The sequence below is a fragment of the Protopterus annectens genome, chromosome 2.part1, assembly GCF_019279795.1.
Source record: "Protopterus annectens isolate FY-2018-M chromosome 2.part1, PAN1.0, whole genome shotgun sequence".
In the NCBI taxonomy this organism is placed as follows: domain Eukaryota; kingdom Metazoa; phylum Chordata; order Ceratodontiformes; family Protopteridae; genus Protopterus; species Protopterus annectens.
The window spans coordinates 400,972,459-400,995,026 of record NC_056729.1 but is presented as its reverse complement, the minus strand read 5'-3'; positions in this window follow the sequence as shown (position 1 = coordinate 400,995,026).

Genomic DNA, 22,568 nt, shown 5'->3' with positions numbered 1-22,568 from the left:
GTGGCGTAAGCCACAAAACTATGGGCTAGGCTTATAAATGCCCTGGGGCAGATAGCCTAGTATGAACCTATGAACCTATGAACCTAAGTAAACCATAAGGCCATCAAAACAGTTAGCTTAACAAAATATGTTAATATTAAATCATAATAATAAACAACAATAATAAATAAATGAATATAAGGGGTGGGGAGAAAGAAAGAGAAACAATCCATTACTGACAATGCAGACTATATCCCTGAAAACACTGATAATAAATACTCTACAGGCATGTAGTGTCAGGTTTGAGTTCAGTGACTATATTTCTCCTATATTTGATGTAGCACGGACATACCTCTCAAGTTGTTAGCATGGGTCAGTAGGGACCAAGCAATAACAAATGCAGGTACGCAACTACACAGAACTCTTTCACATAATATGGATTTCTATAACTACCACATTGTATTGTAAGTGGATTTGGTAGTACATTGCATTCCAGGTAATCATTTTTTCTAGTAATACTGTGACAGATGGATTAGGCCATTTTAATTACATTATGTGAAATTGTGACACTTGAGAGGCATGTTTGTGTACAGTACATAAACTAGATATCTGTCAAGCTTTAGTTGGCAGGCATGGGAATAGAATCCAATAACTGTGACTGTAGGGATATCTGTTAAAAATGTAGCATTGACTGCAGCAGCTTAGTACAGACATGCAAGGAATGCAGCCTTTCTGGGAATACGTAGACAGATGTATTTAGGAATTAACAATACTGTTTAACAGTTTATTGGAAAACTCACAAAACCGAGGTTTGAACTAAGCTTAGCACCATGCAAACAAAAGTAGCCATTAGCATGTTTAAGCAGTGTTCAGCACAGTACAGCAGTGTCATATTTCACAAATTTGTTTTTAAAATTAAACATATATAAACAATTAAATTACAGACGTCTTATCACTGCTACAGACTCAAACCCAGGACCTACTAAGCATTAGGCTGTGTCTCTACCCATTTAGTTACTTAGATATTATGAAAAGTAGTACACCTCTACATATACTACTGGGCTATTTTTTAACATTGCTAAGCACTGTGGCATGCCATACAAATGCTCTTAAATAGATCCAGACGTAAATAATTAATTACATCTGGTTTCTATTTTTAGATGTCTAACAACTGTTGGCTATGTATGTATGAATGCCGCTCAGCTCTGCCACACTCCACGCCATGCCGCACAAACAGCAATTTGAAAAAAAAAAAAAAAAAGAAAACAAAAACACTTAAAATAAGAAAAATACATAATTAGGATAATTAATGACATCTGGATTCTATTTTTAGATGTCTGGCAGGTGTCAGCTGTCTATATATAAATACAGCTTGACATTGCTGCTCTATGTGCTGCGTCATGCAAACATACAAAAAATGGGAAAAAAATTAAAATAAAATATTACAAATTTGACATTAATTTTATTAAATCCTGGGGTATGTTTTTCCTTGGTCAAGTTATACATTTCTCAAAAGTGGCTAAACTTAAAATCTATTAAATGGAGCAATTTAGTATATGTGTCTTAAATATTTAACTCATTAACACCTATGTGATATAGGATGTCACACCTCTAGCAGCCTATACACATCTTGCATTCCAGAACATTTTCTGAACAATAAACTTAAAAAGCCTAAGATAAACAAATATAAATATTTTGTGAACAATTAAAACTGTGCAAATAATGTTATCAGTAAGAAGCATTCTTTACAGTGATAATACGAACATAAATGTGAAAATATGAATAATGATTGGCAAATATTAATTTCCCTACTGTAGGACATCCTAGACTACCATTCTTAGTGCCATTTTGTTAATAAATCCTTGTCTTTAAATATTGCCCATTATTAGCTAGTAAATCACTGAGTTAAAAAAGCCAGACTCAAAATGTTCTCAGTGCCATAAAGAGGTATGGGTGTGAACTGGAAGAATACAAAAATTGTGTTTTAGGCTTGAGTGAGTTAAATCAAGTCAAATATTGATCTTAAATACTGCAAGGTTCTAGAAAATTGTCATAAATGTTGAAGATAATTTTGTAATTATTGTAGGTATGAATATAAATGGCATGAGCAAATTACTGTTGCAGTATAAACCTCATGAGCAGAAATTAAATATGTAGATGCTATTTCATGAGCATTATTACTAGATCATAACCTTTTTATAACCATACCTGAGTCAGTATCAATCTGTTTTACATTATATGAGCTTTGTAAACATAAGTCTGCTTTTTGGAGAAATTTCTACTGCTTTCTTTCACATTCCTTAGCTAAATGTGTGTTATTTGTATACAGTCTACATAGTGTTAGACTTAGGATTAGGTTTAGAATTACAATAAAATATGTTTGATTTTTGTTTATTTTCCTTGTCTAAATTGTTCTTGGGTGTTATAACTATTTGTATTAGACTCTACTAATAAAATTATATGTGCAAAAAAACAAATAACTGGCAGTATAACGAAACTGTCAGAAAAGATAGAGGCAATCATTAAGGAGGAGTTCAGTCTGCCTAAGATTAACTAGAAAATATCAGAGTCTGTGGTACATGATAGAAAAGAAACCAATTAACTGCTTGACTAAGAAGGTGACCTTACTGGTGAAACAATCCATTAGGAAAATGACATGTCAAATATATTCCTTAGCAGGGTAGATGACACAGCAAACATACAGGTTAATAATATCTGGCAGTGGTAGAGGTGACAATGATTTGGCATTTTGTTATAACAACCAAAGATAGTAGGAGAAATGAACAAAATGCTAAACAGAGAATACAGGGGATGGACTATAGAGAATTACAGAGAAAGACAGACGGGAATAGGAAATTAGAAAGACATAGCATATTGTTAGGGCATTTAACAGAAATTAATAATATAGCAGTAGGGACTGCAATAAAAGGCAAAGGTAAGAGAAAATTTGAAGCAAGATACTGGTTAACCAAGAAGATATGGATGATAATGCAACCTGTCCAAAAGTAACCGTTTGAAGGATATTCAAATACCAAAAACTCAAAAAACAGTTCAATGCCCAAACGAGTAGTAGTCACACTGTAAGCTTCACTCATAAACCAAGATACAAGTATATAATTCCACAAATTTATTAGTTAAGCGCTTTCTTTCCCTAGCCTTCAGGGACTTCATCAGAACTGTGTCTGTAATATGGCAGTTAAAATGCCAGTTGCAAATTAGAGTAGCATGTATTCTAAGGCATTACAAGACAGAGATTTTTAAGATATAATGTGTACACAAAATGAGAGAAATGGAGGATATAACTAGGTTATTTGAGGAAGAGAAGCAGTGGGCTAAAATCTGAACACATTTTTGCATTATTTTTTTCACTAGGAAAAATATGCTGCCCTTTTTACAGAGGTAAAGGAAGATGGTATGGGATGAAGCAGGAGGATAGAGTCAGAGAAAAATTGTACATTTTAAGGTAAGGCAAGATAAATGGGTTAGATGAAATACCCATGAAAATCCTTGAGAATATGGAAATAGTGCAGGTATCCAAGTTGGCAGACACCTGCAATAGGTGGGAACAACCAGGGAAACTTTGAAGAACTTAAACAGAACCACAATAGCTCTCGTATAGAATGACAATATTAGGATTACCCATGGTAACTGCAGACAAATCAGCCTTACTTCAATTGCCAGGAAGATGATAGAAAATATTTTCAGGTATAGGTTGTAGCACTTTTGGAATACAATCAGCTTTACAACACCAATCAGCTTGTCCTGGCAAACAAGCCCGATCTACCTTTTTGCCTAGTTGTTAGTTCAGCTTGGCAGAAGAATGCCTACCAATGTTCTTATGACGTAAATCTAATATATATGAAGTGGATATTGTGTCTTTAAGAGAGCTAAGGCTAAGAGGTAGTGAATTATGTGATCAGACAGTAAATGGCAATCTTCAGTAAAGCCTGTTACAGTAAGCAGCTCATTGAGTTTGCCTGTTCATTTGGCCTTCTTTACAATGTATATTGCATAAACCAATAAACAAATACAACATGGTGTCAGATAGTGTCAGATGCAATTTTGTTTTGCCTGGTAAGCTGCTTTTGGGACTTGCTCTATGATTTCTCTGACATTCTGAAGCTACAGAGGGGTAATACATCTGTACTATATGGCCTTCTCTTAATGCAGTCCATGGAGAATGCAAGGCCAGTAAATAGACTGAGAAACCCTGACTCTATCGAATTTTTATAACAACAACAAATAAACACTCAATGCAGGACCCATAAGAACAATCATGGTTGTTTAAACCAAAGCCTGACGAGGCTTAAATCGATAAAAAAATTTAATATAAAGTGTAACACATTGAGTACTGCCACAGGGACTTCATCAGAATGCATCCATAAACATTAATTCTTAATTTATCCAAAACCTTATGGGAACTCTACCAATTGAATAGATTCAACAATTAGTACAATAATGTTAAATGAACCATTGCTGTCGGATTTAAAGCAAGAAGAAAGGTAGAATTGCAATTAAATTAATACGTACATAAAATAGATAAACACAGAATAAGAACAGAATAAGAATAACAAAAAACTTTTCTAGTATAAACACCTCCACCCTATTGAACCATGTAAAAAGAATTATAAAAATATTGATAAAATATTGTTAAAATATACTGAATGCCCATTTCTGTTTTTCTTTGGTTTATGAATTTTTTGTAATACATTTATTTAATTATTGTATTTTAAAGTGCTGAATATCATTCTTGATACATTTTTATTTTTGCAGTATAATAAATCACCAGTATATTTTGTTGCATTTCTTCATTTGTTTTTCTGCTCTTATTGATTACACTAAAACAGCCACTGTATCTGAACCTGTAGGAAATGTTTTGGAAAACTAGAAACTGTGGACTTCACATTTTGAAGTGTATCACACTATGACCAGATACAGGGAAATGTGATATATATATATATATATATATATATATATATATATATATATATATATATATATGTGTGTGTGTGTGTGTGTGTGTGTGTGTGTGTGTGTGTGTGTGTGTATATATATATATATATATATATATATATATATATATATATATATATATTCGGAACATTGAAGATTTCAAGTGAAACCAAAAAAAAAACTTTTAAAACAAGTGTATGCAGGGGGGCAAGCCCCCTGCACCCCCCACCCCCTACTTTAATATACCAACTCCGAGATTGCACTACAGTGGGGTAAAGGGAAATCTCCATTTCAGCGCTATATGCAGAAGCACTAAATGAGAGATTTCCCATACCTTGTCTGCAGTACCATCACAGAGATGGCACATTCACAGACATAGTGTGCAGGGCACCTTGCTGCCCTGCAGAAACACTAGCTTTTTCCCTTTTTTACTTACCTTTTTCTTCCCCTTGACAACATCAATGTTCTAAACACTCGATGATATGGTCTCGACCATAAGAATTTTGATGGTTTAGAATTTCAATGTTTTCAAGTGGAACCATATATATATATACATATTTGGGTCTGTATTAGATAATGGAAATATACTTACCTTGAAATTGTATTCACCGTCACTGGAACAGCAAAACACACTTCAGAAAACATCGACAATTTTACTAGGGTGAGTAATCACTTGTCCACCATAACACCACAACACTCATTGTACTAAATCAAACCCACTGAAGTGGGGGGCTTTTTGCCCACAGCCCCCAATGTGGGGGGCTGCACCCACCACAGCCCCTAATAATATATACCAACTCCAAGATTGCACTATGGTGGGGAAAAGGGCAAAGTTGTGGTGTTGGCCAATTACTTCCTTACCCTAGTAAAATTTTCTATGTTCGCTTTAGTGTGTTTCATTGTTCTGGTGTCGATGAATACATCATGTTCGACATAGGTAGATTCTAATTATCTAATATAGACCCATATATCTATCTATCTATCTATCTATATATATATATATATATATATATATATATATATATATATATGTGTGTGTGTGTGTGTGTGCGTGTGTGCAGCATTCTCCATGTTACATTTGAAGAAACTATTCTATTTGAATGGCAGTTAGTGCAAAGGTCTGAGGATATGAATTGTTAACAATCAGCTTCCTGCAGTCCAAAATTTGATTTCCTTGCTCTCCATTTGCCTAATATGTGACTCAGACCTAATCACTTAGCAAGACAGCACGCTGGGTCATCTGGAAAACTGGGCTAGTTTCCTGAATAGCTTCCTGACCATATGCCTATTAACTACCTATGAACATATTTTACACCTTTTTTTCTTTATAAGTGAGATAAAAAACAAGACATATGCCTTAAAAATAAATTGCATGCATAATGTGAGCGGAAACAAAGTGCACCCCATGTTAGATATTTATTTTATTTTAGAAATTAGTGGTTACAAGAGTCAATAGATTCTATGATTGATTGTAAGCACATATTACAAGAATGTGAGGCTGGAGACCTGGCTGATTCATTCATTAGAGACAAAATTGTGATTAGACTAAGAAGATGGTATAATTGCTAAGGTGTCTGCCTCGCCGACACATGGTATAGAGTTTGATTCTCACCTTTAGGAGAGGAACTGGCTACTCTTAAAATGTGGCAACTAGTCTAGTAATTAGCTATGAACCTATGAAGATATCAGCTATAAGGCAGGCTAATAAGGGAAGCAGACTTGATACTGAAAAGTGCCACTAATGTATGTTGACTGAGAAATTTCTAACATCTAACTTAAGTATGACTAAGGAGTTGGAACTGTACAGAATAAATGCTGTGAAAAAAAGATATGAAAACAAAGCCTTCTTTTTTAAATAGAAATAAAGTGATACTAAGGTATCCAATATCTTTCTCACAACACAGTTCAGCAGAGAATAATAATATTCCTTATTACAAAGAAAAGCACATGTGTGGGGCACTAGAAAATCAAGGCACTGTCTCTGTGATTAGTAGAATCACACATTATTTAAACCTTTTCTGATTAAATACATTATTGTAACAATCTTAGAACAACCACTGACCAATTAAAAAATTAACACTACAGCATTATTTCTGCTAAGATCTCTTGACTCTATGTTTATGACTTTCCATATTAGGCATCAGTTCCAAATTCCATAAAATAGCTTTCTAAACAGAACAGAAATTTTTACACTTTTCACATTTGGCTGGAAGTAAATAATCAGATACATACTGAAAAATACACAGGAATCCATCTTGAAATGAAAGCATATTTAAAATGAAATATACCCTCTAACATTTTTCTTTCAATGTATGCCTCACCCTTCTCATTCCCCCCATCTGATGCTGTAAAGCATCACTCATATCATATATTTCTTTATGAATATACAATCCCCCAAATTCATGCAGGATTAGTGTAGGAGCTCTAGCAGGCAATATGTCTGCCGTGCGATCCAGGAATAGCCTGCAGGGGCGTGTGCGAACGCTCCTGCACTAGTCCTGCACGGACTAAGCCCCTGTATGCAAATCACCCCATTTGCAGGAGAAATCCATGCAAATGAGGCAAATTTGTGATCCAGGAAGTTTGAAATCGGCCATGCAGGACTAGTGTAATCTGTAGAAATGTACTCGGTTAGTAACCGAGTACATTTCTGCAAAATCCAAAACGGAGCCATGACAGCTCCAAATAAAGGCTGCATATCAGTCAGGAAGCATGCCAATGGCCAAGTATAAGGCCATTAGCATTGCAAACAGCTTAAAAATAAAAAAAAATCAACTTTTATTTTTTTTAGCCGAGCTCAGCTTCTTAAGCGTAGGGCAGCGGCTCGCAAACGGGATTGAGGGAAAATAAGAAAATAAACCTAAAATAAGCATTCTAACTAAAATCACTATTCTGTCATGAAAGTCAATGGCAGGCAGAAGACAACATGGCAAGTGAGTAGTGGTTACTAAGGGGGAGACTCAGTGTGAGACATGTAACTATGCATTAGCAGGCAATCCTATGCAAATGAGGGGAATGATAGTGAATCCCAGTTTTCCCCAGCATGTAAGTCAGGTCCCAACAGTGTAAGAGCAGGAATAGCTTGGTGCAAGCCTAGGAGTTAGGTGACATCATGGGGGGGTGTCAGGCATACTGTAAGCAGATTGGAGCCCTGTGGCTCAGGTTTACTCCTAACCAAGCACAGCTAAGCAAGGGGGTGTGTCTGAGGCTGCCTAGCACTCCTTACATCACCTAAGCTGATGTACATGCCGCGCACCGGGTTTTAAAGGTATAAAAAAAAGTTAAACCAGAAATTGCAGCTCTGTGCACATTTAAGCACTCTGTTTTTGTGGGGCGCCCCCGGGGTTCAACAGGAAGGCAATGGGAAGGGAAAACAGCAGTAGGAAGGTAATCTAGGAGAACTAGCATAGGTGGCAGGTGAAATGTATCAGAATCAGCCAATTACACAGGCAGCAGACCAGCCCAAGCCAGAACACTACTATAAACTATGCAAACACCTTCCCCTCTGGTTTTTTCCACACTCTACACCACCGGTGTATACAAGCAGGGAACTTTTAACAAACAAAACAACAAAATGATAGGGTCTGCAATAGCTATTATACAGCAACTTTTGGAAGATGCCGAGGGTGGTGAGGATGTGAATGCTGTCGACCAACCCACAGTGAGGAGATGGAGAAGAGTGTACAGACCCAGGGTAACTTACGGGCTACATGAGCTGGAGATAGTGGAGTGCTATAGGGTGGACAGGGACCTCCTACAGCAAATTGTTGAACTGTGCTGGCCACGCCTGACACACAGAACTAACAGAAGGGAACCCATCACAGTGGATACCAAGGATTGTGTAGGCCTAAGAATACTAGTTACAGGTACCTTCCAAAGGCCAACTGGGGATATGCTGAGGATCTTACAGGCATCAGCATCCAGGGTACTCCACCAGTTCCTGGATGCCATGTCAGCACATGTCGGTGAGCAAGTATATTTCCCCTACACCTGTGAGGCATTGGCCAGCAATATGCAACTGTTCCATCAAATAGCAGAATACCCTGAGGTAGTGGGTGCTATAGACTGCACACATATATGCATCAAAGCATTACCCATTGAGTGGGGTAGGGTTTACATCAACCGCAAGGGCTTCCCCTCCATCAACTGCCAGGTCACGTGCAATGCCCAGTGCATAATAATGAATGTGTGTGCTGGCTGCTCTGGAAGCTATCACGATTCCCACATCTGGCATCTGACGCAGCTGTACCAGAGATTTGCCATTGGGGACATCCCACATGGTCACCTAGTGGGGGATGCTGGATATGCACTGGAGCCGTGGCTGATGACACCCATCAGAAATGCACCCACACCCAAACAAGAACTCCATAGTGAGGCACACGCACAGACCAGAATTATAGTAGAGGCCTGCACAGGCACAGAGTGACTTGGTGGAAGAACAACTTGAGCCTGCCCCAGTAGGCAGAAGGAGGCATGCCCAGTATGCCCTGGCCTTGGCAAAGAGGCAATGCATAACACATACAGTGACACAGGAGGGACAGAGGGAATAACACCTCTCTCTCTCTCACATACAGTAAAAGGGATGACAAACATGACACTACCTGTGCTCAACCATGTGTAGGGAGTGTACTATGTGCATCCAACATAAGCAGCCCTGCAGCACCACCCTCAATACTGGGACACCCATAAGGTAAGTGACTCACACATGCCAGTCAGGGGGGTTCACATACCAAACAACAGTCACAGCCAACAGGACAGGTGTAGACAAACACAAACAAAGGCACTGCTATGGCCTCTGAATGATGCCTATGGGTACCCCCCCCCCCCCAGGTCTACACAGACAGACTACAGCAGGTCAGGCATTGGGATGTTAGCTCTGAAGGATAGGAAGTCAGAAACTAATATGTAGGTAAATCAAAGTTAAGACTTGTAGAACACTGGTATACCTCTAGTCAGCATGATAGGTTAGAATACAGAATGAAATGGAGTACCTGACATACCAGTACAGTCATAGCAAATGTGTACAAGTGTCAGGTGTGTCCCCCCATCCTATGTAGTAATGCAATAACAGTCAGGTGTGCCCCCCCAATCCTGTGTAGAAATGTAGAAATAGTCAGGTGTGCCCCCCATCCTATGTAGAAATGTACCAACAGTCAGGTGTGCCCCCCAATCCTGTGTAGATATGTTGAAATAGTCAGGTGTGTCCCCCCAATTCTGTGGAGGAATGCAGAAACAGTCAGGTGTGCTCCCTCAACCCTACTTAATTATGTAGTAATGGTCTGGTGTGCCCCCACCCCAATGTGATGTACACACGTCGTAACAGTCAGGTGTGCCCCTCCACAACCCTATGTAGAAATGTAGTAACATGTATGTGTAGGTCTAATACCAGTGGAGCACAGATGCACAGAGGTGGCCAAGGTAGCAGGATAGGTTGTAGCATCTGCACAATATGCAGGTATGTGTGTGTTAGCTTGGTTTGTGTGTCCCATATCGTGTGAGAGTAGTCGGTATGTATGCATGTTGAGGTAAGCCTGGTGGCCATTGCTCACTACCGCTGATGACAGGGACATGTCCTCACAACTGCAGTGCCATACACAATGCCCATCACTATAACACAAGCTAGCAGTAAGCCATTACAAATGTATGGTGGTGATATGTGTCATCATCTGAAAGACTGACATGGCATGGCTGTTGGTCTAGATACACAAGCAGTACACAGGGGAAAGCACACCAGACATACAGTATATATTGTGTCACTGTGAAATAGACACATCACATTATTTGGTCCTATAGTAGGGGATACTGGTGTTTTCTGCCCAAACACTCGCAGATCACAAAGGAGGTAAAACTGATGTATTGGGAAACAGCCGATGTACCTGCACATGCAAACATAACTGGAATGCCCAATGCATATCTGTGTGTCAGATGCAAGTAGTGTCCATAGCACACATGCACCCAGCTCATGCAAAAACCCCGAGGCACCTCTCTGGTCATATCCCTGCTATGGGGAATGGGTGCAGTAAGACCCCACCTGTGTATGGCAATAGTGGAAGACTGCAGCATGCAGTGCAGGTGTCCCATGCAGGTGTGTCCCTAGCTGTAGGTAGCACCCTGCCAGCATCTGCACCACCTGAGTAAGACTTTTAGGAGGTATTGGCATGAAAACCTATCACACCTACCCTGTTACCCCAGGGGAATATACTGTATGGTGGTCTGGGACTGTAGGACTGACAGAATGCTATGATCTGCCAAATCTGGCATGCAGCAACACCTAATGCCCCACAGACATCTGCCAAAGGCCTGTGTCTCACACGTACTGCCAATGCATGTTATGTCACGGACACCCAAATAACAACATAACACACTCCACATAAGCCATATGCAAGGCTATGTGGACAAACAACCATAACATGTCCACCATGTCGCACTTCATGAACTGTGGACCAACACTAACACACACCTGTGATGGGACGATACCCTTAGAGAAAGTATCAGAGAATGTATGCATAAAATATGGAAGAGGTTAGAATAACAGAGGGGTGGGAGCATTGTCAGCATGGAATGTGCAGGGTCTGACACCAAGCTATGTGCACACACTATGCCTGTATGCAAACACATACATGGGTGGCTACACACCTGCCTGTACACCACAATAGAGCAAATGCCCTGACCCATGGCCCCTGCCCCTGGCTGACCTGTGTGAATCTGTACAGCTGTGAGGCAGTGCCACAACAAGATATGCCCATACTGTCATGCTGATGGGCGTACAAGTATGGGATCCTCTGCCAGTACTGTACCAAGGTGCTGAAACGGATACACAAACCCAGCATCAAGTGTCTGCAGCTCCCCTTCCAGAATGGCATAACTTACCATGAATACGTAGGTGTCTACCCACAATACCAGACACAGCTGCAATCATCCTTGTCCCCCAAGACATCACTGTGATCAGGAATGTTCACCTGACAGTACATGATGACAGAAAACATCACTGTGTATAACATTATGCATCTGAATACCTCTGCTAACAGCAGTACCGTGCAGCTGAAGCAGCGCAGACACAATCACCTGCAGTACACACTATCCCTTTGCATAATTTGTACCTGTATTGCCAAATGATCAACTGATACCTTACAGAAACAGTATGCAACGTGTAGGTGTACAACACAAAGTTCTGCACTGCAGTACAGACTACCTGAACTCAATCCACACATTCAATACAGACTGGCATACTGGGCATGCTCACACACTTAGAGAAATGAAGGCAATGTCAGTCAACAACATACTGAAAGGTCATACTAGGCATGCTCACACACTTAAACAAATGAAGGCCATGTCTGCAAACACCAGTGGACCAGACATATCTGGCAGTCGCAGATGTTAGTGCAGAAACCCCTCAGTATGCACCACTCATGCTTTGCACACACAGTGGAAAGGAATACAGACATATATCTAAGGACAACATACTATAAGCCAAAAGTAGATGTACATAGATGTGTGGAAGAGGGTGACTGTGACAAGGAGCCATCCAGGCCTGTCCCACCCAGCACACAGCCAAAGGGCCACAATCACATGAGGTTCAGATGTCACTCACTGTAGATACTAGCCACCAGTATCTGTCAGCATTACAGATTATGTGGTGCAAGTGTTAGCTGTGCAAGTAGTCATCTAGCAGCTGTTTACATGTACCTATGAAATATGACCATGCGTGTGCCTGCATGTGGTGTGTCAACCTGTAGATGAATGGGCTATGGCCCATGCACAAACACTGCCCTCCCTATAGTCCTACTATGACAAGCCTGCTGAGGTCATACACTGTGAAATACACCTTTGGGAAAGTTGTAGCCCAGTAATCTCCATGGTGCATCCTACAACTGTGTACTGATGTAGTGTGATAAACTAGTTAGGTAGGAGTTCCAATCCTAGACATGATAACTGTGTGTCTGTGTGTGTGTGTGTGTGTCTGTCTGTCTCTGTGTAAAAAGAAATGCTTTTTGGGTAGTCACACTCACTACAATACAAATGCTCTACTTTTGTAAGGCGCCCAATGTCATCCACCTAGAAATACACCTCTAGGAAGGTTGTAGCACAGTAATCTCTGTAGCGCATCCCATAACTGTGTACTGCTGTAGTAGTATAAAATAGTTAGGTAGAAGTTCTAATCCCAGACATGGCAAGTGTGTGCATGCGTGTGTGTGTGTGTGTGTGTGTGTGTGTGTGTGTGTGTGTGTGTGTGTGTGTGGGTGTGTGCGCATACGTGTCTGTCTCTGTCTGAATAGAGAGCAATGCCTTTTAGGCTACTCACACTCCCTACAATTCAAATGTCCTACTTTGGCAAGGCTGCTGATGTCATTCACCTAGAAATACACCTCTAGGAAGGTTGTAGCACAGTAATCTCTGTAGTGCATCCCATAATTGCGCACTGCTGTAGTGTGATAAAATAGTTAGGTGGAAGTTCTAATCCCAGACTTGGAAAGTGTGTCTGTGTGTGTGTGTGTGTGTGTGTGTGTGTGTGTGTGTGTGTGTGTGTGTGTGTGTGTGTGTGTGTGTGTGTGCACATGTGTGTGCATGTGTGTGTGTGTGTGTGTGTGTGTGTGTGTGTGTGCGTGCGCGCGTGCGAGCGTGTCTGTCACTGTCTGTGTAGAGAGCAATGCCTTTTAGGCTACTCATACTCCCTACTATTCAAATGTCCCACGTTGGCAAGGCTGCTGATGTCATCCACCTTGAAATACACTTCTGGGAAGGTTGTAACCCAGTAAGCTCCATAGCATGTCCTATAACTGCATACTGCTGTAGTGTGATAAAATAGTTTGGCAGGAGTTCTAATCCCAGACTTGGCAAGTGTGTGTGTGTGTGTGTGTGTGTGTGTGTGTGTGTGTGTATGTGTGTGTGTGTGTGTGTGTGTGTGTGTGTGTGTGTGTGTGTGTGTGTGTGTGTGTGTGTGTGTGTGTGTGTGTGTGTGTGCGTGTGTGTGCGCGTGTGTGTGTGTGTGTGTGTGTGTGTGTGTGTGCGTGTGTGGTTGTCACCATCTGTGTAGAGAGCAATGCTTTTTAGGTTACTCACACTCACTACAACTCAATTGCCCTACTCTGTAAAGGCTGCTGATGTCATACACTGTGAAATACACTTTTCAGAAAGGTGTAGCCCAGTAATCTCCATGGCGCATCCTATAACTGTGTACTGCTGCAGTGTTATGAGCTAGTTAGGTAGGAGTTCTAATCCCAGACATGGCAACTGTGTGCATCTCTGTCTGTGTAGGGAGCAATGCATTTTAACCTAGCCACACTCACTACAATTCAAATGCCCTACTTTGGCAATCCTGCTGATGTCATTCATTGTGAAATACATCTTTGGGGAAGGAGTACTCCAGTAATCCCTGTGGTGCATCTTATAACAGCTTCATGCTATAGTGTGATATAAAACTCTGGTAGGGGTTCTATTCCCACACATGTCGGTTGTGGATGTTTTGTGTGTGTTTCAATATCTGAGTAAGGAGCAATGCATTTTAGCCTAGCCAGATTCACTACAATTCAAATGCCCTACTTTGGCAATACTGCTGATGTCATTTATTGTGAAATACACCTTTGGGGAAGGAGTACTCCAGTAATCTCAGTGGCGTGTCCTATAACTGCGTAGTACTGTAGTGTAATAAACTAGTTGGGTAGGAGTTCTAATCCCCGACATGACAGGTGTGTGTGTGTGTGTGTGTGTGTGTGTGTGTGTGTGTGTGTGTGTGTGTGTGTGTGTGTGTGTGTGTGTGTGTGTTTTAACTCATATCATGTGTGGAGGTAGTTGTGAGTGTATAACAACTGGGCTCAATGTGGATATAGTTTTGCAAATGTCTTGTATGGTGGCCCTAGTATATGTCACAATGTCCACCATACAGGGATAACAGATGTGAAATAGCCAAGAGGCTGGGGTGCAAATCCATACCCCTACATGTGACATCAAGGCCAGGCAAAGTTAGCAATCCTAGTATTACCCAGAGAACACCCTCAACCCATGTCTCCTACACACACACACTTGCCTAGGCATCAGCCGCTATGTTGGTAGTACCCTGCATATTGCCCACTGATAGTAACCATGGTGTGATTGCAGTGTGCTACAGAGGGCATGGCACCCTGTCCATCTGTCCAATAGGCACGTACATGCTGACAGTGCACCTTCCCCATGTTACCCACTGGACACCTGAAACACCTGTGGTGCCATCAAATGTGACCCACAAAGGACATACCATGCCTGAAAACATACCCTGTATGAACAGATGCTACTGACACCAGGGAATGCCAGCATCATGCTATCAATGTAGGTGCAGGGTAAACCTGCTGTCCATTACCAGTTCCCACTACATGAGGCCAGGATTCGCATATCTGATGATAATCTGTGTACACAACATGGACCAGATACCCCTGGTACAGTTCCACATGTCACTGTGCATGCATGTGGGAGGTGTGCACATACCAGACACCGTCCATGTCATGGACTAAGGAACACATATATGGCAAGCAATGCACAGCATTGGCCACACACAATAGTCACCCAGGTGACTGGATGGTGAATACAATACCCACCTGCATGGGCAAATGCAGAAACTACACCCCTGAGCCACAATGCAGACCATTGTCATTTGGGCTGATGCCAAGGTATACCCATCACCTAGCCTTGTATAGCTGTCCGGTACAGTCGACAACTACACACCCGTGAAGCAATGCACCTATGCATGTCAGTACTGGCACTGTGTGTGTGCGCGCGCGCGTGTGTGTGTGTGTGTGTGTGTGTGTGTGTGTGTGTGTGTGTGTGTATCTGTGTGTTGTATGATGCATATGATCACATTCACACTCACTACAACCCCCACTGACATACTGAAGCATGCTGTTCAATGTCAGACACCTCCACATAACCTTTGCCCAAATAACCTCTGTATGACCCCTGTGGTGCATGTGATACCTGCACAGTAATGTGTTGTGGGAATCTCACTAGTGATGAGTTGTATTCTTGGCCCTGCCATGTGTGTCAATGTGTGTGCATCCCTGTGAGAGTGTGGCTGTGTTGATACTGGCACCTGTTCATGTGGACAGGTACATGTACTACACCTACTGTATAGCTACCATATCCCTGTTGCAGCTGCCACTCACCATCGCATATATGTTTCAAGGGCTCCTCAACATGTAACCTATGTGGCACATCTGATAACTGCATAGAAATGTGATAGCACTACATAGTCATCAGGAATTTGGTATCCTGCGCTGGTAGGTGTGTGACACAAACATGCTTAAGTTTTACTCTCCCACCACTCCCTGACATTACTTTGCCTCTGTCTGCCTCACTCACTTCCTCTCTGGTGGATGTGGAGACCTACACTTGCTTTGCTTAAGCAGCAGCATGTGTATTTTAATTGATGCTCATGATCAGCTGATGCCCTATGCATAAATTGCAACCCTCCTCTAGCTGATTGCATGTGGAACAGCTGTGGCAACATTCCCATTGCCAATTGCATGGAAACACACTCCAATATCTAGGAACATCATGTTGGTGTTGGGTCATATCATTCACTGTGAGCAGGAACTCATTCTGTTGTTTGGCAAACAGCATCTCAGATGGATTGGGGATTTACCTCTAACAACTTACACTGTGGAAACAGGGCAACACACAGGAGGGGGATGTGCCTAACCTGAATACAGACTGTAAGTGCTGCTATACTGCATTTGGAGTAATGTTGGTTTATTAGGGTGTGTGTGGATATGGCTGTCCTACATGTTTTAATAACTGCCATGTCAGTGCTATGTTTATGAGAGAACCCCATCTGTAGAGTCATCTGCAGACTGAGCAGTGTGTGGTGACTTTTGTTTCATGTGTTACACACAGAACACCTATCGGTGGACAGCAGAAGGTAGTGTGGGGATTGCAGTCTGTAGATGGTGACAGCCGTTAGAGTTACTGACTTCATATCCCTCATAGGACATATGTTGCAACAAATCTTGTTACAACAGTAAATATATGAGGTCATCACAGCAACATGTCAATATTGGCCCTGTGCATGTGCCTCCAGCCACAACTCTGTCAACCTTTGTACATATGTCATGCAGTAAGAGGTGCATATGTGCTGTACACCATAAGTAGTGACATCATAACTGATAAGCCAGTGAGATATCAGACTGCTACACATGTTATGTATAGTAGGGGTTATATCTGATGACATCACCTGGACATTCTGTGGTTGTGTGTACAGTACTGAGGTCTGTGTATGTAAGGTGAATGTCGACAGTGTGTGTATTGATAATATGTACTTTGGCCTGTGTACAGACTGCTGTAGATGTCATTGTTCTTGGTCCCATTCTATCTGATGTTACATGCTGCTCCACTGTATGTTACCCTATTGGCTTACATGTTTGTAGGGCCATGCACACACATGTCCCATATCACAGACAGGCATCAGACCACACTTTGTAGTGGCCCAGTATATGTAGGGTTAGTGTGTGAGTGGCACATATGAGGATTGTGTTGAACAAATAGTCCATATACTGTAATATAATGTTAACTTACCATATGTGGCTGTGGCTGTGTTCACATTTGTTATGCACTTTCACATTGATGTATTGTACTCTGTGCTGTGACATGCCTGTAGAGCCTGCTATATATGCAGGTACATGTGCATTCCCCCATAGGAAATGTAGGCCAGTGTTGAGCCAGTCTGCCTGTAGCCTGCACAGTGCTTTGTTACATGCCTAGCAGCTTAGTGTAGATACCCAGTGAGATGTCATGTCCAGATACTTGCCAGATGTACTGCTGCTGGTCCTCCCTTAACAGTCATGCGTGTCATACAGAGCAGTGCGATGCTGTACAGATGTATGTCAATATCTAGTGGGTAGTATGTGGCCATGGCACCTCTGTACCAGTGGTTATATGTCAGGACAGACAGGGTTGTGTGAATGCATAACCTATGGGGTCAAATGTATAACAGTCGTTACATGTTATACCCATCTACATGGCTGTTAACATCCACATTTTCAGGCTTAGTCCACATGTCTTGCACTAAGGGGTTCTGTGTATACCTCTGGACTGTCCAGAGTGCGTCAGAATGTCCACATATATTAGCCAATATCTCTGCTGTAGTCCACAGGAGCATTACATGCTAGCAGCGGTACTGTACTATGATGTCCTTAAGATGGCTGTCAGTAGCCAATGGTGCATATTTTAAAAGCAGATGTGACCTCCTACACACACCATGTCTGCAAAGACAATCCTTATTATAATAGCAACAATCTACAAATATACCTGCTATACACACCTGATATCCCCTTGCATTATGGAGTTGGGGCTATAGGGGCTGAGGTAGGGCTGCACTCCATGTTCAGGACATATCGTGAAAATATATGTATATATAATTATCCAGATATCTATATAGATATGTACACATATACATATCGACATATCTAGATGGATATGTATATGTACATATATATATATATATATATATATATATATATATATATATATACATATAAACACCTAGATATAGACATATACAGAGCAATATATATCTACATATATACAGATGGGCTGTGAGTATATTATGCTGCCATTCCTGCCATCAGTCCACTGCTGTTGTATCCCCCACAGGTACGGTGGGACTGGGTCCATATATGTGTGGGCTTCACCTACACAGTACATGTGTGCCCTTATGCATTCCAGAGGCCAGTGTATGTAACAGTGGTATATGGTCCTGTATTAGTGAGTCTGAGGGGGGGGGGGTGCACCATAAATAACCTAGGCTGATACAACATGTGAGGGTATCAGGAGTGAGCTGCCTTAAGGTATCTGGATGTACATTACCATACAATTCATCTATATTTAAATTAATTACATAAATTGGGTTAATGCAGGCCTACTGCCTCCTGCCATACAAACTGTTCGGTTTGTCAGTGTGCTTGTGATGGTGTCAGTTATGCCTTGTTATGTAGCAGTTACATCCCATTGTGTCAACTGAGGTCTTTACCCCCTAGAGATTGTCTACAGAGTGTAGATAGAGGCTGCTGAACTATACATCTGCATTACGTACTGTTGATTGTTTGGTATCCTGTGGCCTAGTCTGTCTTTACTGTTGTACTATATGAAGGGCTAGGCCTGGACAGCAACATTTGTAAACCTTTCCAGACTACTGTATTAGTATAACTGTTTCACAGTTGCATTACTCTGTTTATATGGATGTCAGTGTCTGAACAGCTATATGACATGACATATACAACTGTAATAGTACACAATTAAAGGTTTTCCATTTATGCAAACCTGTGTGTGGTGTTATATCCTATGACCTCTCTGTGGGTATATGTTGCAGGCAATGACTGTCATTTGTATGGGTGGCTCATACAATGTCCAGTTGTTAAGGTGTTAACTGTAGGCATAGTGACTGTTCCATATTTTGTGCACCTTCTACATATGTATCTTACTATACATATCTCTGTGTGTGTATCTGTAGTCACATATATAGCTATAGCTATATCTATATATCTATCTATATATATATATATATATATATATATATATATATATATATATATATATTTATCTGCATATATGTGTCTGTGTATATGTATCCTAGGGATGTTGATAACTTCCACATTGTGCATTACCTATGGGAGCCAGACTCTAGTGCATGATATATTACCGATACCAGCCTGACATCATACAGGAGGAATGGAGTACTGTTAACATCTTGTGCCCATGTCATGTCAGGTCCTGGTTATGGGATCTGTAACACTTGGTAGTGTATTGCAGGGCGGACGTGCTTGGCTGGGGGGGGTATACCTATTCATGCAAGACGTATATTGTTTGGGGCCTCTCAACCCCATTAACAGTGCTTGTGGACATATATGTTTTTGTTGTTTCCCATTGTTATCTACAGATGTATGTCCATATATACCTATATAGATATATATATATATATATATATATCTGCTTGCAAAAATATAACTATGTCTGTATATAAACCAAAAATCAAGGAATAAGGTACCAAAATAAACCTTTAAACCTAAAACAGGTACCAGCACGATGAAACAATGCAGCCACAGTACAAGGGAGGACTGAGGACACAAATTTTATTAGACACTGAATGACACGTTTCAAATACTCCACATTAACGCACCAAGTTTGCGTTTTCGTTTAGAAACACTTCTTCAGATGTGGGCTAATAAAAAATACATCAATTTAAACTTTCATAGACGTGACATCATTAAAATTCCAACCAATTAATGTTTGCTTAATACATACATATTCATGCTATTAAAAGCAGAACTAAATTAAAAACATCATAAAGTAAATGCAGGGAACTAGCAAGCATTAAATAATTCATTAAAATATAAACCAAAACTGAATGAATGAATATGTATTAAAAACACTGCATAAAATAGAAATTCCATAGTATTGTTATATAAAATTTAACCTTAATCTAAAATTTCTATTAATATTTACAAGTGAATTAAAAGCTTGGAACAGCAATTTAGAATATTGCTTCTTTTCAAAAAGGGTTTTAACAAGTGTGTTTTATAAGTGTTTTTACGAGCTTTTAATTCACTTGTAAATATTAATAGAAATTTTAGATTAAGGTTAAATTTTATATAACAATACTATGGAATTTCTATTTTTGCAGTGTTTTTAATACATATTCATTCATTCAGTGGGAGCAATGTTTGTTAGCACTACCTGATTGTTGCCACACAAACTTCCAGATTACACATTAGTATTATGCACATACATCTCACTCTTTTACTGTACCCACTCTGGTCACAGCGTGACAACATGGGGGTGTAGATAGGACATACTTGGCATATTATTCTCCTAACAGTTTCGAGGGTTACTACAGTGACAGGTTTGTTCTCATAGATGTTTGACAATCACTTGTATTCCCTGTTTGCTGGCTAAACATCTGGGATCATCCCACAGACTTCCCAGGGGGACATGGGGGCAGGCAGCAGATATGGGCCCATATACTGGACATTCTGGCCTCATTTGTACAGTTGTGGGGTATGATTCTGTATATAGCCTACATCCACTCCCAGGATTCAGACCATGGCTGTGTCTGCTACAACTTAAACACTGTCCATCACAGTTGTGTCTGCTATATAGATATTGCTGTATATCTCCTATCTGCTTTCTGTCTTCTTAATCCCCAGTGTTTTTGCATTCTGACCTTGTATTACAGCTCTCTTATACAGATCTCCTAGACAGTAATATTTTGTGGGACAGTGTGGGGGACAGTGATGTGTAAAACCTCATTATTCAGAGCAACTGCATCAGTCACAATGCCATACCATACCAACGCAAACAGTACTAGTACAGAGTATCATTTTTGTATTTCTGGGCACAGTGTTGGGATCTGGCAAACCTGTGGGAGAAATGTTTAGCACTACCTGAATGTTCCCACACACAGTACCTGATTCCACATTACTATTATGCACATACACCTCACTCTGTTACTGTACACACTCTGGCCACAGCTTGACAAGTTGGGGTGTAAATGGAACATATGTGGCTTCTTAGTCGCATAAGGTTTTGGGGAGTTGCTAGTGTGCCAGCTTTGTTCTCATAGATGTGTGTCAATCGGTTGTATTTCCTGTTTGCTGTCTATATGTCTGGGATCATCCCACTGATTTAACAGGGGGACAGGTTGATAGGCAACAGATATGGGCCACTTTACTGAACATTCTGGGCATATTTGTACAGTTGTGGGGTATGATTCAGACTACTACCACTGGCAGGATTCTCACCATGGCTGTGTGTGCTAAAGAAAAACAGTACACATCTCAGTTGCATGTGCTATTTGGGTTTTTTTGTCTGCATTTTCCATGTTTTCTGTCTATGTGTCTCTCAGTTGTACTAAATGGCTTCTGGGGATTACACCAATCATATACAGGCATTCCTACACATTCAATTTATGGTGCATGGTGTGGGTAACAGTGTTTAATGCAACAGTACTATTACATGATTACAAATCTACATTACCATACGATACCAGAGTATACACATGCAGTCTCGCAGTTAAACCTTTATTGTCAGGCTATTACGCTTTTATTTATATATGAACTATATGCGACTCTTCCTGCCATGTTCTCCAGTGTATGCAGTACTTGCCTTGAACAATACAGGTTTTATACAGGCAATTGATTTACTACTACTTTTAGTTTTATTTCCTATGACAGTAAATGCATGTGTATTACTGACCTGCCTCAAGTCGCAACCTCACCAGGTGACTGACGTGGGCCTCCTGGTTTTTGACCCGCTTCATTGCAGCTGTGGGGGGCACAAGAGGAATATTTAGCCATACCTACCCTTGATATACATGAGCTGGCAATTATTACACACATAGTGGGGTGATACACACAACTGGAACATCCACTGCCACTCTAGCCTCTTGGATCCACTGCTCCAAGAGGTCCCCCTTACGTCACTTCAGGTCGGCATAGTGATGCCTGACCTGCTCACCAGTTTGGGGTTTGTCAGTGGCACTGGTGAGGTCATGGGTGAGATGGTCCCAGGTCTCCACCTTATATTGGGAGCCCTGGTACTGGCCCTGCTGAATCTCTGATCATGGTCTTTGACAAGGAGTCCTGCCATAACTCTGGACTCCTGGATGCACCAGCACT